This window comes from Anomalospiza imberbis, chromosome 5 (assembly GCF_031753505.1).
Source record: "Anomalospiza imberbis isolate Cuckoo-Finch-1a 21T00152 chromosome 5, ASM3175350v1, whole genome shotgun sequence".
Lineage (NCBI taxonomy): Eukaryota > Metazoa > Chordata > Aves > Passeriformes > Viduidae > Anomalospiza > Anomalospiza imberbis.
In genome coordinates, this window is record NC_089685.1 from 28,754,040 (window position 1) to 28,773,209 (window position 19,170).

A 19,170-nucleotide genomic window follows, 5' to 3' on the forward strand; every position below is an offset into this window, starting at 1 on the left:
TTACACAGTTCCTTTCCTAATTAGTCATGGGCAACACCACTTTGCTGTGGCTGTCATGGTGTGTGATATATCCCTGTTTCCATTACCTCCCAGAGACATAGATGTGGGGCCTCTCTTGCCATAAGAAATGCAGATTTCTATTGGGGACTAGTACTGCAAGGTATTTATTGTCCTGAATATTGTGTTGTCTAATATAGGTAAGAAGAACATCATTTGAATGCTTGCCAATCCCAAACGTTTGGGGTGTTTTTTAATTTATCTTTTCTTTGGGGTCTGTTTGGGGCTTTTTTAATTGCTTGTTTTAATTTTTGTTTGATTTCTTGATTTTTGTTTGATTGTTTTTTTTTTTTTTTTTAATTTTTTTAATTTAATTTTTTAAGAGTGTGGTCACTCAAACATTGGTCCTACAAAGACTTCTTAGTCTTAATTTGAGGCATGGATGACTATACATTTCAGGAATTACACTGGAAATATATGTACTGTGTGTCAAAGGAAAGTTGTTTTTGTGTTTAACTTTACAAGGAAAGTGTTTGCACAGGAGACATTAGTGTGATTTACCAAGGGTGTTCAATACCTGAAGTTACAGAGAATGCATTGCCCAGCTGCTCAGGAATTGCATTGGATCAGCCCTTGCCTTTTCTTCCTTAAGCAGATATTGCTTATGGACATATGGCTGCAGAAAGGGTCACTGCTTTTGCAATGCATGTTGGGTTTTCCATCTCAGAGTGAGGGAAAAGGCAGTTCTTCCACTGCTTGGGATGGATCCACCCCAACCAGCTTCAGAGATTTTCATAAGCATTACCAGGGAAGGTCAGAGAGTACTCAGGATTGCTAATGACTATGTAGAGAAAAAACACAAAACCCCCGAACATACCCACAATACAAAGTGCTCTGAAAGTATTTGGGAAGAGGAACATTTGTGTTACAGCTGGATAACAGAGAACAGTGCTGAAAGAGAAATAGAAAACAGGAGTGACATCAGCATGGGAAGGGCTTAAATTAAAAAGTAGAGAAAAGACCGTGAGAAACATATGTATCTGTGAATAATTTAAGAGTGAGAGAGTGGAGGAGTCAGCAATATATGAAAAACTGTGTTTCCCATAAATTAATATGTCTTACTGATACTTATTCCAAAGAATATGCATTAAAATACACTTTCATGTGTACACAGGTATGAATGTGAAGTGTACAAAAGAATGCAAGGCAGTGCTGCTGTAAATGTTGTCTGAACATTTGGAGAAGCTGCTGTTCTACATCTGTGGTCCTCAGTTAGACTTGTGCAAGAATGCTAGATGACCCTTCAGATTTCCTGACATTCCTACCAGTGGTAGGGGTGGCATAGCCAGCAGCTGTGTGTGGTCCACTGGGTAAGTGCATCTGCAGGAGCGTGCAGGTAGCATCCTCCGACCCTCCCTGACAAGGACAGGGTGCTAGCACTCACAGCTCATCGCGGAGGAGCACCTTACCCCCAAAATTCTGGAGAACAAACCTTGAGAAGCTGCACAAATACAGAACTGAGTACCAGGTTCTGTAATGGTGCTGACCTTGGTCTACCTGACCACAGCAAGCAGGACCACTGAATTCAATGCTGACAGTAAGGACAGGATGAGCTGTAGCTGTCACCCTGGAAAAAATGGCTGAAAGTGACAACTAGTTCAATTTCTAGATAAAATCCAAATGTGCTTTTTAGATTCCTTATTGATTATTCCCAGATACAAATACAAATAAACATTTTCAACTATCTTTTTAAGGATAATTTGATATGGAAGATCAAGGGCATGCCCAGTTTTTGAGAAAAGTGATAATGTTTTCAAACACAGCTTTGCCTGAGGTAGGTAGTACCTTTCAGTGCATTTGAATAAAATATTTAAACAGGTAGTTATCAGTAGGGAGAAGCCAGCCACAAAGCTGGCGCAGTCAGAAGGTTCTCAGGACGCTGCTGCCTTCAGCCTTGACACAAGTGCATACGAGATTAACAAGTGATACCATTTACTGTAAACAGTCATGTGGGTGTCTGGGGCAGCTGCTGTCTGCTAAACTGTCTACAAGGGCTAATGTGTTCTTTATAAGTTTGTCTCCAGGTTCTGCAAGACATTTTGTGAAACTCATAAAAATCTCTGGGCCATACCTGGAGAAACATAAAGGTAGCCACTGCTGGATGGGGAATGACAACTCAGCTGCGGGAGCAGGTTTGAGCACTCTGTATGGCTGCAAGATTTCAAAGGGAAAACAGGCAGGCTTTTCAAACTTCTGGTAGTTCCTGCTGTATCAGGTCCCTCTATTTTTCCTTTATTATATTTTCAGTAACTTTAATAAGACTCTTATGATTAACAGCTTGAAGGAATCAGGATATTAGAGGAAATAAAAAGGGAAAGACAACACTTATAGGCCTCTCCCTTGTTTCAGTGCTCTGTCTCAAATAAATCTATGCACTCTGTGATCTTTTAAATAATTACCTGGTGTTCCATTACCTAGTCCTTCTTTGCAAGCTTGGTTTTTTTTGCTCCTGCAAACACAGATCCCACCCAAGTTCTGCCAGACTCATGCTGGGGTGTAACAATACCTGAAATGCTGAAAAAGATTGATGTTAAACTTCCATTGATTACTGTAAGGTAACATGTTAAGAATTATTGATACTAATACATACAAAAGAGAATAAAGCACAGAAGAAAATCATGAAGACAGACAGGAGGAAGGGAAGGTGCATTTGTGACTCTACGTATCCATGTGCCCAGAGTGGTATGGTAGGTAAATCTATAAATTTCCAAGCAACTAAACTGGTATTGGTGCTTATTCTTCTCTGCTATTTTGAACTAATATGTCATAAACCAACACTAGAATAGTTTTTTGTGCAGTATCTCCATAGATACTAATGACACCCAGGAGATATAGATTTTTCTAGTTAAAGAAAGTGACATTTTTTTCTAAGTTTAATCATAAATCTGCAAAAGCACGAGATCCAGTTCATCAAAGGTAGCTTTGTGCTTGCAGCCCACAGAACTCGTTGCAGCTTCCCTGCCCAAGGCTCCTGCTGAACTATGAAAGCACAGTTCCCAAAACCAAACATTCCCGTGTTGCAAAGGTGTGTTCTTGGTATGTGCATGGGAATTTAGAAATAGCCACCAATATCTGCAGAAATTTGAGACAGTGAAAGTTCTCTTTAGAATCTCATAATTGTTTACTCTAGTTTTTCCATTTTCTGGCACAATGTGCATGGCAGCACTAGCAGGGAATAATTGGTATTATTCCTCTTCTGCTGTACATTTTAGCACTGTTTTCACCCCAGAGTTGTGTTTTCAGTGTGAGCAAGGTACATCTCACTAGCTGATGAGTCAGGTGAACCAATCTTCCCACTCCTGACCACACACGGTCCGACTTCCAGCACTGTATTGCTTTGCTCAAATGTCAGCCTCAAACACCTATTCAACCACATTTTAAACGGTCTGTAAATGGGATATATGGTTGCCCCAGGGCTCCCCAGGGCACTGTTTCCAGCCTACTAATGGAAGGACAGAGATTCTGCATTGCCTGAAGCCTGCTGGAGGTGGTGATTGCAGGGATGGATGTCTCCTGTGGTCTCTCAGTGTTCAGCCCAGGTGACCCAGAGTTCAGAAAAGAGAACTGGGGACTGGCTTTATGAGGAGCAAAGCTAGGGTTCTGTGGAAATGTTGGTTGGCACCAAGTGAATTTTCAAATTGTTCAATGGATTGGGAGAGACCTTTAGATATCATCTAAAGGTGATCATTTAAAGGTCATCCTTTTGCAGCGAACAGGGACATCTAGAACAAGATCAGGTTGCTCAGAGCTCCATCACCTGACCTTCAATGTTTCAAGGGATGGGACAACTACTGCCTGTCTAAGCAATCTGAGCCAGTCTTTCATCACACTAACCATAAAAAATTTCTTCCTTATGTCTAGTCTGAATCTACTATCTTTTAGTTTAAAACCATTACCCAATGTCCTATAGCAACAGGCCCTACTAAAATGTGTATCTCCATCTTTTTTACAGACCCCTTTTCAGTACTGAAAGGCTTCTCTAAGATTTCCTTAGGGTCTTCTCCAGGTTCAACAATCCCAACTCTCTCAAATTGTCTTCATAGGAAGGGTGTTCTATCCCTCTGATCATCTTTGTGTCCCTCCTCTGCTCTCTCCATGAGGAAGAGCCCTTAGGTCCTGCCTCACATTCCTCCTCCTGACAGGTGGGTGCATGGGACCATGATCTCTCTGTTCTCTTGACTGGAGGCCAGAAGGAGAGGTGGCCTCTCAGCAGGACAGGGTGCCACCAGTCAGCACCTGTGTGAGGGCAGTGGTGCATGTGGCATGAGTGGGGGCAGCCCTGCCAGCCCTGGCCGAGGTGGGATACTGTGAGTGGGCCAGTGGGCACTAGTGCTGAGTACCTGGGCTCAGCTGTCAGCCAACCTCCCTGCTTTCCTGAAACCCAGCCCAGCACCATCCAAAGTCACCCCTGGCACTTGCAAACAGGAGGTCACTGACGGCTGCAGGGGATATATTTTTAGTGTGTTGGAGGCAGTCTCCTAGCTACAGCTTGAAGAGCTCAGCTGGGCAGGGGCTGGCAGTCCTCAGCCTGCACAAAAGCAAACTCTTCTTATGAATCCTGCTGTTCAGGCCAAATCCTGCTCTGGGCTTGCTGCTGTGCTTCCCCTTGCCTCCGCCTTAGCTTGGCTTTCAGGGTTTGGTGGGAATCTTGCCCAAGTATTCCTCTGGGTTCCTGGAGTGCAACTAGTGACCGGGGTTGCTTACATCCTCTGCTGAGTTAGAAATGGTCTTTTGTTCAAGTACAGAGATGTACACTCCTTGCTGTCAGGATAAAAGACAAAATATTGTTTATGTTGCATGTAGTAATCTATCTCACATCTGCCAGAGTCTGGCTTTATGTAAAGATGTGAAAGAACATTCATTAATTCCTCTTTAAGGGCAAGGCTATTAAAAAGTTATTTTAATTTTAGGCATGAATTCAGAATTTCCGCTCTTTTTGAAGTTGCTTGTCTTCCTTAAATTGCTATCTGTCTGAGAACTGTTTATGGATAATAAAATGTCTTTAAAGATTCTCTCTTGTTTTGGAAAAACCTTGGAGATAATTTGTCTGGTATCTCCTGGATGTTTCGCAGACACTTCATGGCTGTTGGGCTGTTACTAGGATGACTGGAAGTCAGGCAGAGTTACCTAAGTTTCCAACTTTCTTTGTACAATTAAAACAGACAATGTAACTGCTGCAAAGTGCAGGCCATCCATGTAACTCAATAAAAGCTGAGCAGCAGAGAAGAATGACCTTTAAGACTGATAATTTCTTCTTTGGGAGCAAAATATCTGTGTCTTGAATTAATTGAGTAAATATTTTTTCCTCCATATTTCCTTCCTTTTGCTCCTTGAAAAGAACTGCATTTGTTCTCTGAGAGCTGAAGGACTTTTTCCTAGCATTTACTCTGATACACGCTGCATAGGAACAATGAAACCTCTTGTTCAACTTCCATGAATGCTCTCCAGGGACCTGGACTTCTTTTGCTGCTGACATTATTTTATTTGCCACTTACAATTTCATATTATGCATGCACAGATCTCATCAACATTTGTTAAATAGTGGAATAAATTCTGAATTTGCCCTATTGCAAAAACATGGACTAGGTTAACCATAATCTTGGAGCGGGAGCGAGGTACATGTGCCTGTACAATGCCAGGGTTTTGTATGGAATGGGTACCAGTGTTGTAGTCCAAGGATTTTTTTAAAAACTATTTTCCTCTGTGATATCACCATGAGAACTTTCCTTTTCAGTTACAAGTACCTCTGTATCTCTAAAAACCAGAACATTTTTTAGGGTACAGTTGTGATAGAAGAGAACCAAGAGAACCAAGTATTTAGTTCTTACTAAAGAAGAATGAACAGAATCCCTGTACAACAAAAACTGAACACTGTTATGCACCTTAGAGAGGAGTTATTCATAAGCTGAGGAACAAATGCATTTTGACGATTCTATTTTATATAGCCCAGAAATAAACAGAAGTCTTTTCACGTCTTTTATAAGTTTAGGTGTTGCTATTAACAAAAAAAACCCCAAAAAAACCCACAAAAAAAAAACAAAACAAAGAAAAAAAAAAGGAAAAAAGGAAAAAAAAAAAGAAGAAAAAAAAAGAAGAAAAAGAAACAAAAACTAATTCCAGAAATCTTGCATATATTATTACAGCAAAGCTCTAGTATAGAATAAATATGGTTATGCCCTCTTCTATGAGACTTTTTTTTTGTTTTGTTGGAAATTAACTGTTACAACTCTTATGCTCATAAAAAGGTATTTTTTCTTATGCAGAGAAGCCATTTCCAAATTTGCTGGGAACTGCTTGAAAGAGCACAGTAAGGTCAGCCTTTCTAATACCATATCTAATGCTATAATCTCATATTCCCCCTTTTCTTGAGTAAGCCTATCCCGAAGGTCCATGTCTTCCATGCAGTCAGCTGAAGTAGACAGCAATTTCCCTCGTGACCATGGAGAATTTGAAATCAGTTTGAGATATACAGAAGTTTTCTGTGACATTCAAATGTCTCTACCTTTCTCTAGGCAACAATGAAGGAGCTGTAGCTGCCACAACCTAATTTTCAGCCTGGTCTGGTCTTGCTGGTCTTCGCATGTGCACCAGAGGGAAGTAGCACATCTGGACTGTCCTGTCCAGCTGCGAGCTGCTGCCAGCGCCAGCAGTGACAAGTAGCCAAGACACATTTGGGAACACCTAAAGCAAGCAATGAACCACGGCCTGTCCTCTGTAATTATATGTCACTAGATAATACAGCTTCGGTGTTGGAGTGCATGTGGGCTGGTAAACCTTTGCTGGAATGGATGGGCTGTAAGAAGACCATAAGGGCCAAGAGACTCTTCTTCCCTTGTTGAAGTTTTCAGATTAAGGCTTCCCAGGGGCGCAGACTGCTTTTGTCAACACACAAGTCATTACTGAATAGAAGGAGGAGCGTGAATTTTTATGGCCTGTGTTATTAAGCAAGTATAACTAGATGATCTAACAGCCCTTTTTGGATTTCAAATCCATGAAAACATATGTGGTGTCATAAGATCCTCTCTGCTAACAGCACAACCCTTTCCCTTTGGTTCAAAAGGCAGCAATCAGTTGCTACTTGCTGGATGTAATTAATTGTTTACTTGTCTCTAGTGGTATGCAATTGATGTCTTATTGTGCTTTGTTAATTTTCTTTCCTTTTCATACTGTCACATACCTTTTTTTCCTGAATTCTTACATTTATAGCTTCACTAAGTGCTACCTCTTCTGGGAAATAACCCTGTGTTTGAACTTCAGCTGTTCAAGGTGTTGAGAGCTCTGAACCATCTCCAAGAAAGCTCTTAAAAGAATGGTGAGCTTTAGGTGTATGAGCAGTCTGGGTTGTGAAGCACTGTGGTTTTAAATGGAGCCCATGGAGCATAGTAGCCCCTTTGCCAGAAATCAATTGATTTAAACATATAAAATGTCACTATTTTGACCATTATGTACTGAAGGTTCCCTTAGAGCATCCCTGAAGCATTAGGGCAGCCATTGAGCACTTACTGTTAACACCCTATTGAATTCCTATTACTCTGAAGGGGTCCAGAGAAAACAGAAAATGGGAGAGGAAAAAAAGGTCTTGTTAAATAATTCTGTATTCAGATTTTTTTCCAGGAAAAAAAAAAAAAAAGAAAATCTCAGACTTTGGATGTTTATCTCCTTTTAGAGTTCTACAGAAATCAATATTCAAGCTAAAAAGATAAAGAAATATAACAAAAAGAAGAGGAGAATAAAGAATGCTTGAAGAGAAACAGCAGAGCCTGGCCTGATGTATTTGAGCAAGGCCTGATGTTAGGAATTTCCTTGTAGAATAAGCAAAATAAAATGTCATCTCATGGTTTAAATACTGCCAGATGATTCAATATACTTTTCACAGCATTCTTTCACCATGTGATATTCTCTTATGTTTGTTGAAGTCAGGAAATGAGAAACTGCTTGAAAGGAAAGGTTAGGCCTCATGTCACTGTATAATATATGCCCACAAGCCCATTGTATTTACAGGGCTGCTTAAGATAGTTCAGAATAGAAGATGGAGTTAATTTCTACCAAAGTATATTCTCACTGTGATCTGCTGACAGAAATCAGTGTATCGTGCACTTGTTAAATTTAGGTTCACAAGAAACAGGACTGTTGCGGAAATTATATCTTTCTTGGAGAAGCTGACATTTGAAAAAAAGTTTTTAGCTTGAAGGAGGATGAAAAAATCAAACTCTTATACATGTTCATTCCAGCAGTCTATTAAAGAAGACATGTTGATTTGAGTAAAGTAAAACATTTCATGTCAAAATCTGTGGACTTTTCATCTAGATTCTGACTCCCATTTACAGTTTCTACTATAGGTACTTTGAAGTTCTGAAAGATTGTTTGAACCAAAGATGAATTTTTATACTAATAATGTTGAAACTGAAAATTCTGATAGTCTTTTAAACAGACTTTGGAGTAATTTGAGAAAAAAAAATCTTTTTGCAACACATGTTTTTCTTTTCAAAGCAAAATGTTTCCTAAAGGAAAATACTTTATCTGAAAAACTCTTAGCCACCCATAGCAATGAATTAAGTAATACATGTTTTAATTACCTTGCTGTTTAAATTCTCCGTAGTTTCCCAGACTTGAAGGAAACTATTAAAGCAAGGGTAGATGGGATTGTCTGTTCTACTCACAATCATAAAATTCAAATATTGTGGTCTGGTGAGATGTCAGCCTAGTTCAGATGCTCTCCTGCCTGCCATGTTAGAGATTTTAGACCAGAGGCACGTACAAAGCATTAACGTATGAATGTCACACAAAGACTGCGCCATATGTGGAAGGGACTCGGAGTGGGAGAAAGGATTTTTCATTTGTTGCATTTTTTCAATTCATACGGTTGTCTGTCACTGTAGAATGAAATTATGCCCTTTCTAATCTTGGTTGGTTTAAGAAAATGGTGTCTTTTTCATAAATCTTGTGATGTTTTCAGTTATTTCTGGGTTTAGCAACAATTCTGTTTCCCACCTCTAAATTAGAAAGGGTCAATATATCCTGCCTCTTTCTTATTCCTTTGGCCTTAAGAGGTAATTCAAGAAATAAATATTTTACATGCATTTTACTGGAAGAGCTTTAAATGCACATGAATGGTCTCTACCATTAGTGAACATGAGGTGGAAAATAGCAATGAATTATGACTTAAAGGCTTAATAGGATTTAAAAATCAGCTGATTCTGGCATAATACATGTAATCACTTGGAGGCAATTCATTTTTTAACAAATCCTGCCAATATGTTCATTCATCCACCTCATTGCTGCGTTGGTGTTGCTGTAGCTGCCAAGGCAGAGGCTGCTTGTGGCTGCTCTCCTTGTGCTTGGTGGCCCTTGCTGCCCAGCGTGGGCCTGTGCACCCCACTCAGGCAGGCACTCCTGCCCTCTGCCATCATCTTGCCTGGGGTCTCCCCCTTGGTGGGATGGCAAGTCCCCCTGTCCTTCTGAAAACCTCCCTGTGCCACCCCTAGACCCTGCAGGATTGATCCTACACTGGATTCAACCCCTGGGGCTTCATGGCTCTCAGTGTGCTACAGGATGGTCTGCTGAAACCTGCTGACTGCTACTAAATAGACCTCAGTGAGTGCCTGATCAAGCAAAGCATATCTCCTTTCCCTGAATATAGCCCATAAGCTTTGGTACATGGCAAGGAAGCAAATCAGGGCTAGAAATGGGAATTTGCCAGTCTGAAGTAAGCCTTTTTTTTTTTTTTAAACCTCTTCTCTATTACATTGTTTACATCTATGCAAGTATTCTATTCTGGACATGGATCTGCATTTATCAGGTTTCTTTGGTGATTTGGCAAGGATATGGGCTTACACTTTCTATACAGTTATGAGAAATGTATTCTGTATGTTAAAAGGACAAGATAGCTCAGCTGCTTTCAATGTTAACGCCCATCCATAACTCCAGAAGACCAATAAGATGTATTCTAAGAGCATTTTAGTTCAACACACTCCATTTCACTCCTCAGAGGGAGCTGGAAATGTGCAGGTGCAGTCCTGGATCTCTCTTTTTTCAGAATAATTTCTGATTAAGACAGGACACATGGCTTACTTGTTAGTCTCCAACTCTCCTACAGGAATAGAACTTCTTCAGGCATTATGCATTCACACATTTCAATCTTTCAAAGGGGTGAATTGAGAGAAGGAACTGTTACAGACTGTGGTCACCTTTGTAACCTTCATTCCAAATACTGGAGAAGATAGCAAAGTCCACATTTTTTCTTTGCCAAGGATTGTAAATAATTCACTAAAAATCTTGCAAATAATCATAACTCATTGCATTTTCCAGACATGACAGAATAAGGAAAGAACTTTCAAAGGCATGACATATGAGATTATTTCCATGATCTTTTGACCATAAAAGAAGAATGCATATATGAAACTGTTGAATCCAGTCTGTCCTCTGTTGACTAGCCACTGATTTATGCAGGCATATAAATAACTTAGCATCAGAAGTCTGTATGTTGTATGGCCTCAAGTCAGCAAGACAAACAAGTACATGCCTAATTTTAAACAGATGAGTTGTTTTAAGGGAAAGGGCTTTTGTGAAAATTTAGAATTAAATTTTTTCTACAAATAACTGAAAAAGATACACTGCTTCCAGATGAGCCTCCTTACAAAATACGAACATCCTGACATCTGAATATGCTGATGTACCATACTCCATCCCAACCAGACCAAATACAATTGATTTTTCAACAGAAATACAGACTACTTAACCATGGCAGAGCCATTGTTTGTGGGTGGAAGAAGGTGAATTTTATTACAATCTTCTGGAGTTTCTATTCTGGAGAGCAGCAAAGCACCTCTGGGAACAGAATTTATTCAGTTTTTCAAAGTAGTTGACTTCCTCACCCTATGCTTCAAAAAAAAAGAAAAAAAGCCTTTTGAGTATTTCTGTCAAAGTCTTGTATAAAATTTTGTTTCTTCTGTCAGAGCAAATACTTCATATGGTAGCAAGCCACAAACATGCCTTATAAATGCCATTGTGAAAATATGGAAAATATGTAGACAGCATCCTACTTTCCTCAAATCAGGCATGACTAGGACAACAGCTGCTGCCTTGCTAGCTTGGGTAGAAGGTGTTTGACCACCTACAAGCAGGGTGTTTTCTCCTTGTATGAAAATCATGCAGGTTTTAATGATTGATGCCAAAGAATCAAGGCAATGCAGTAGTCCAAAAATTGAAATGCTGGCAGTCTTCCTTGTGTTGCGTAACTTGGTCCAATGCCATGGAAAATACATCAAATTAATAAAAAATGAGACAAAGAGTTTTGTCCTTGTATGTGCTATTGGGGCTTTATGAAACCACCTTTCTTGATGTGTTGTTTGTTTATTTTATGATACTGTGGAAAAGTCTACATGGTGAATAATTAACTTGGAAAATCTTGAGAGCCTAGCATCTCTGAAGAAATGCAAATACCCTTGAGCTTCCTCATGGTTTAATGGATCCTAAGGAAATTGTTGGAATTGGTCCACTGACTGAACAGTATTGGCTCAAACCCACAATTTTGAGTAGCATAAAGACATTATTTTGGGGAAAAAAGAGAGTTCTTTTAACAAAAGTGGTTTAAAACTTATGACAAGAAAATGGTAAATTAAATCGCCCACCTCAATAAATGGGAGAATCTGATAGAATAAACTGCAGTACAGCAGCAGGAAAGGATAGAGGCAGAGTTCTTCTCGAGCAAGGAAATATTAAGCATTTTGTAGGTTAGCCTAAGGTGGGAGCTGAAACTTGTTCCTCCATGCTCAGGTTGACTTCAGCTTAGAAGGAGGAGTGACAGAGCCACATTCACATGTTTTCTAGCTGAGGAGGAAAGATATTCACAAAAGACCCTTAACTTTTTATTTTGGGAACTGAAAGATCAAAATAGACCAAATGTTTAGTGCAGACAGTACCAGTGTTTGGTGAAATGAATGCAAACCTTTCAGAATTTGCTGGGGAAATTAGCAGGAAATTAGAAAAACCTCCTCCAATTCTATTGTTACCTTTCATGTCATTACATTGTACTATCCAGATTTAGTACAAAGAAATCGTGGCTTAAGTACTGAAAAAGGTAGTTCTTGAAATATCAAGGAAAAAAGCTTTCTCAAGAGCAGTAAATCTCAAAGAACATTTCATACAGGTGCAGGTGTTCAGAGGAACTTTTTTTGCTTCACATAATTAAATATATAAAGATCTCAGACACTTTGTGTTTAAAATATCTTTTTATCATCCAGCACTGAAAGCCAGAGTTCTGGTTTAATGCAAGGCTGATCCAATGTTCCTTAAAATCAAGAGGGTTCTATTTATCATTGTTAGAAATCTCTGTCTGGTACATTTTTGTCTGCATTTGCATTAGCACTTCTGATGTTGTCCCACGGTTCTATCAACAAAATAAAGAAAATAAGAGAAAGCTGAGAATTTGCATGTACTAACCAAAAAAGTTTAGTTGCCTAAGGTACTCTCCTCACCTCAGCCACAAAGGAGCCCAGTGAACTGGTCTGACATGCAGCATCTGTGACTCAAAACTGGCTGCAATTGGAATAAACACAGTTCATCTAGAAGATGAGTCAGAGGAAAATGGCAGCTGTGAGGACTTTTCTCAAGGATGAGACTTGCATCTGCTCCGTGTGACACTTTTCTCCTGACTGCTATTTTGAATGGCCATCTGGTGTGAGTTTGTTCCAGCCACGTACATGCTCTGAGCACTTTCTCCATCTACTTCCAGTACTCAGAAGCCCAGGCTTCACAGGCCAATGCAGATAAGATCTGGGAAGCAAGCCTAACCATATTGCAGCTGAACATCATTGCATCTCCAAAGAAGCCAAGAGAACTGTCTGAAGAAGCAATTTCCAAGACACCAGATGCTGTTTCAAATGAGTCATGCAAAGCTTGTTTTCTTTTTAATAGATTGTTTTCATGATGAGGAGATAGGTGGGCACAGAGAGAGGGATGGACAAAGTTGCAGCTCTAGTCTATGTGAAATGCACATACTGTATTTTGCTATTCAAAACCAACATGCCTCTTGTTCATGACAAATATGAAAGCCACTTTGTGATGTTTGTGTCCCCTCCTCTCCTGGTGTCATTGCAGGAAAGAGGTGCCAAAAGTTTTAATTCTTGTAATGTGACTTTCTAGCCACATGGCAATATGTTTTTAGGTTGAGAGCAGGAGAATCCCAGTTTCAAAGCTACCATTGTATCATGACTCCCTCCTAGTCTCCGCTCTCTTTTTTACTTCATCATTTCTTTCATCACTCTCTCTTCTGCTTTTCAGCCCATAATCCCTGACTGCTGTTATTTTCTTTAAAGACTAACTTGGAGAACTACAACACTATATACTTTATATCCCAGTTCTTGAGGATCTTCGTGAACATGTAATAGGCTTGTAAATATTTCCAGCTATTTTTTTTAAAATCCATCCTCATCAAACTAGGGAGTAGCTGCTACTGATGTATAATCTGTTCTTCATCTTCTTCCTTAGTACTGCACCCAAATTCTTTGGCAGCTTGCAGAAACTTAGTGCTTGTTTTGGAATGTCTTTGATCATTGAGTTGGGGCCAGGACATGACATTCACAGCTGAGCTGTGCCTTCTGCATTTGCCTGTTCTGCATCCACAGTGATGATTTCCATCAGCTTTTAAGTTCGGTTTGGTTGTGTTGCCCTGAAGCTGTTGATCAGAGAACCTCAGACCTCTCCTATCTGGCAGCACCCATAGATGTCAATCACCACTGCTGGGGACAAGAGGAGGAATGGTCCATTTTCTACTAAATGAAAGTGCTTCTTAATATTGCACAATAGATTGCAATCTGTGATTTCAGAGTCTATATGTACAACATCTTCTCAGAGCAATAGCTTCAGCTGTGCACTCCTGCTTGGTTGCTTTTTGTGGGATCAGAAATGCAGCAGCTTAAGCTACAGTTTGAATGGAGAATAAGCAGTTAAATGCCTGGCTTGCCATCACTGATTCCTCTGCCAGCTGCATTGAACAGGTTTAATTCTGTATTACTCAGAAGAATTACATATGCATAAAATGAATACCTGCGGTTCGGAAATCAATTCCCTGGTCTTTCAAAAATCTTCATAATCAGATACAGATTTTTCACATTATTCTAAATTTCTTTAACCACCCCATGGAAATGAGATTAAAGCTGACATTTCAAATTTTATTAATATCTAAGAAAAAAAGTCTTACCGTTTTCATAATCAAGAAGTGTTTAATACCAATCTAGGTGAAATAATTATGCACAAGCTATTTTTAAAAAGTGTTATGCTTCAGCTTTCCTTACATAGTTTTTTCACTGTAAAATTAATGCATAAATTCTGCATGTTTTATGGTAATAATTTTATTTTCCCATTCAACTATGGGAAAGTATATTTTTCTGCTGTGACATCTATTTTTCCCTCCTCTTTTGTAGCATTTTCAAATAAATATAGCAGAGCAATCAGTAGATCCTTAGAAAACACACAAAGGACTAAAACAAACACATAAATGAATTCTGGGCCTGTTGGTCTATTTCCTGCTCCACATGATATATTTAGCACTCATCAAGCTTTCAAAAGTTAATTGGAATTCTTAAGTGATTCCCTTATTTCACATTTCATTCTCCTGATGCAATGAGAAACTAACAACACTGGGAAACAGAAACTATACTTGTCTTAGCACAGTATGTTATACAAGTGCACAGATCTAAGTAGGTGAATCCTCAATTTCAATCTATTTAAAATAGATTTTCTTTTAATGCAAATGTCAATTAAAAGCTAAATATGTACAGAAACATTCAGTACATGATGCAGCAGCTCTATGAGTGGAATTGAATTATTGACCCCCTTTTAGCTATTGGTGCCATTCAGACCAGGAGCTGATGGTATTGGATCCTTAAGTTATCAAAGGTAACAGATATAAGGCTTTATAAGGGCTGGGCACTGAAGGAGATGTATCAGATCCCATTAGCCAGGTACACAACACTGGAGCCTGCAGCAGCTCAGTGGTCTTGAGCATAACTTGAAGTTTGGAGGTGCTATGCTCCTGCATTCCTATAGAACCCCATTCTCCAGTTCCTGACCTCTCCCTTGCTCCCTCCACCACTTCCCCTTTCCTTCCAGCACTCCTTGCAAACTCCTCTGACATGAGGCAGCTTCTTCCTTCTCCTTCAGAGAGCTGGAGACTCTCAGGAAAGGAGTTTCCTTGTATGTGGTTTTAGACAATGGGTGACACATCCTTGGGTGCCAGAGGAACAGATTCTTGTGCCTTTTCACCCCATGATGGAGCACACTAAACAGAAAGAAGTTGTTGGGGAAAGGCAGGTGTCATCCTCTAACATGTGATCTGTTGTCAGAGGTAAACTGACAGCTTTCACAATTTTATGCTTTAAACCAAGTTTGGGCAAATTTCACAAGGAATGACTTAAGGAAGAGTTTTAATGGCAGAATCCCATACACACAGCCCGACATATTTCATAGCCCTGCCCCAAAACTGTAAGACATTGCAACCTCTCTGATAAATAATGTTATTTTTAACTTGAGTAAAATAACATTCTCACCTCAATGTCATTCTGAAAAATGGGTAAATCCTTTCAATCTAAAATTCAGCCTGTGGCAGATGTTTCTAGGCTCTGTTCTAACAATACTCTTGGGCACATGGTGTGACTCTTGGGGATGGTGCTGTGCAGAACTAGGAGACAGACTCAATGTTTTTTGTGGGTCCCTTCCAACTCAGCCTATTTTGTGATTCTGTGAATTAAAGCTGACCAAATTATTAAAGCATCTTAAAATTTTAAGAATTGGACATTTTTAATTATAGCGGTTTTTACCTGAATTCCTTGTAGCCATATCTTCTGGTCATGGTTTTAGAATAACAATCATCCTATCAAAAATTCTTGATATAAAGAAGGAAAAAAGGGGCTCATACAATAAACACAATAGTATTTACCCAGTAAGTGACATAGTTACTCCTCTTACAGTGTCTACACCTCTTCTTCCAGCTGGTCTTCCTCTGTCAGGTTGACTCAAAGTACCTACATATCACCCAGGACACTACCTAAAGTACCATTCAGCTATTGGGTTACAATTGATTGTCGTGCTACTTCTTCATACTCTGTGGGTTAACCCACATATAACACCCAGTATATGTGTAAACAGGAATTGCTTGAGGAAGCTTAGAAAATGTTAAACAATAGTTTTTTAGGTTGCTGAGAGTTTTAAACTGCATAATCCTGCAGAAGATTCCCCACTTTACTCTTGGAAGACAGCACACAAAAAAGAGTATTAAAATTAGATGTCATCTGAACATTACAAATTACATTGGTCTTAAATATTTGCCATGTAAGAATGGTGACCTTAGTTGTCAGCTTGCAAGACACCAGCATAGCTGAAAGCTAAAAGCAGGAACAATCTGTAAGCAGCACGAGAATTTTTCAAAAATGGTACTCAGTATGAGTCCCTCCCAAGCAGATGGGTGATAGATTTGCTTCTTCATCAGAGAGCACCAGCAGAGAGGGCAATGTCAAAACCAGTTCAATTTTACGATAAAATCTTTCCAGAAATGCCTGAATGAGACTGACTTTGTAAAAAACTCATTGTGAGTTATCTGTCTGTAGTTTCTAGTTACTAAATGTGTTTAGCCACATTTTGGGTTTTTTTTTCAAATTTTACTCAACAGAATTCAAGAACAGCAGAGTGGCTTTTTCCCCTATGAATTCCTGCACTGATATTATTTTCACACTTTGTTGTTTTGAAAAAGTAGCGCACAGCAGCTACCACTTGCTTTAAATTTTATCAGCTGTCAGACAGTTTTTGACAACACGAACAGAGACACTATGTGACACATACTGGAAATTTATAGATTACTGTTCAAAGGTGTCTGGATTTTGAAGGATTTTTGGGAGGAAAATGTGCATTCCCCAGTTTTTCTATTGCCTCTATTTCCTCCCCACTATGCTGATAGCTCAATTTCTGCTGCTGCTAGTTAGAACTGATCCTTGCACCTGAAGTGAGTAGTAGGACAGTGGTGTTGCTAATGATAGTCATTGCCTGAGAACTGCAAAAGTGCTTTGGAGAGAATCCCTGAGAACAAAGACCAGGATCTATGGAGGTCAATACTCAAGTCTGCATGGTCTGGGTAATCGCAGATAACTCTACTGGTGAATTCCTTACAGACAAGTATTCTTCCCAAGTTCTGTAATTTTATCTCTAAGACAATGAATTGACACTGAAATGGTAAACTATGTTGTTAAAATGTTAAACTGCTGTTCAAGTCCAATATCACTGGCATCTGCGTGAAATTCAGTATCTTTAGTGCCGATGTACTAAAAAGTGCAATTTTATCTACCGAAGAACAACACATCTATCCAATGGAAGACAGGTAAGTTTTTGGTATGAATGTATGCTGCAGATAATAAGACTGAAATGGCACAAAATCTTGAAGTCTGAAAGATGTATCTGCCATCACATGGAATGCACACAGGCAAAGGGACTTGCCCTAGCCAACTGGTGTTTTGGTGACCTTGAAATCTACAGAAAGAAACACCAGTTTATCATGTCACAATTTTACTGGAGCAGCAGCTTTGCAGGTCAATAGCTTCAAAGATCTCTTGGTAATGTGTAGTGTGGGTTACATAATGGTTTTATGAACTGAAATTACAAAACTTTCCTAAATTGTGCTAAGTTTTGTATTACATTTTGTTCACTGCCCAAAATATATATTTCTTGTCATTTCAGAGTCAGGATTACTAATTGTCAACAATATGCTGACCCTCAGCATAATAAATGATAATAAATCTTATCATAAAGACATACTCCTTTTGACATGGAGAAGGAATGTGATTCTTCATGAAACTATCTCATGTGACTAGTAGGGAAGGAAAACAAGAAAGCAGACATACTAACTCTTCCTAATGAAAACTGAGCACCTAGAAATGTCACTGTGACATTACTCCATCAATAATCCAGGTGTCAAAAAAATTCTCTTTGTGAAAAGAACCATTAAATAATTTTATATATGCAGAGTAGCGTTTTCTAAATGTGTATGCATTTTTTTTCTGACTTCTAGCATTTGGAGGAGGAGGACAATATATTTTTGTTTTACCTGATCACATGTTGGAACTTAAACTTCAAAAATGAGACTGAGAGTTGATTAACTACAGTGTGATAAACAGCACAAGCAATCAATTTGTTTTGAGAACAGAATGTTCTTTGCATTTTGAAAATACATATTTTACATGTGGTTGTTTCTGAAATACAAAAACTACAATCACTGATTTTAGAATATCAAGAAACAGCAATAATGATGCATATTTGTTCCATTTTGCAAGTTTATCTGAATCTCCTCCAGTATAATTGCTGATTGTATTGTCATGCTAAACTATCAGAGTTTACTTCATGCCTTGTGGCAAAAGGTTTAACATGCTATATCTTATTCTTCAGTTTTATATGTAAACAAATGTAGCACTTTGATTTGGCACAAAAATTCCTCATCAAAAGTTTCTTTTTTTTCCTTATTGACTAGTGGGGATTACATTTTCTATAAACTTCTACTGTGTTTGAAGATGAAAATTGCAGTGTTTGACTTATATACTATATTTGTTACAGTACACTGTGAGGTCAATGCATTGTGAGAAATAATGTTGCTAGGTAATGGTCAACGTATAATTTTATTACTGAATATTAGCTTCTTTGCTCACATATAATATATGTGGTTAGAAGAATGCAAACTTTGTGCCAAGAACAGATATGTGAACTGTGTTAAAAACGAAGCCAAGAGCTTAATAACTAGCATGAAAGTTCAAATGACTTTTAAGTAGTTTTTCCCATATAATAAAAAATAAATTCTGCAGCTGTTTAGATGAGAATGTCAACAAGTAGCCACAAATCTCAGTCTTTTATATAAAAAAATCTAAAATCTCCCTAAAGTATTTAAACGAATGTATAACATGCAACAACTGCTAAAGTAAGCAACTCAAAATGAAGGAGCACCGAAAAGCAAGAAGCCCTGTGTAACACAGTACGTAGATTATTGAACACGAGTGATATGCAAGGGCAAAACATTTTTCTTCTGACCACAAAGACGGCAAAATAATACAATACATACTTAACAAGAACAAGTGAACC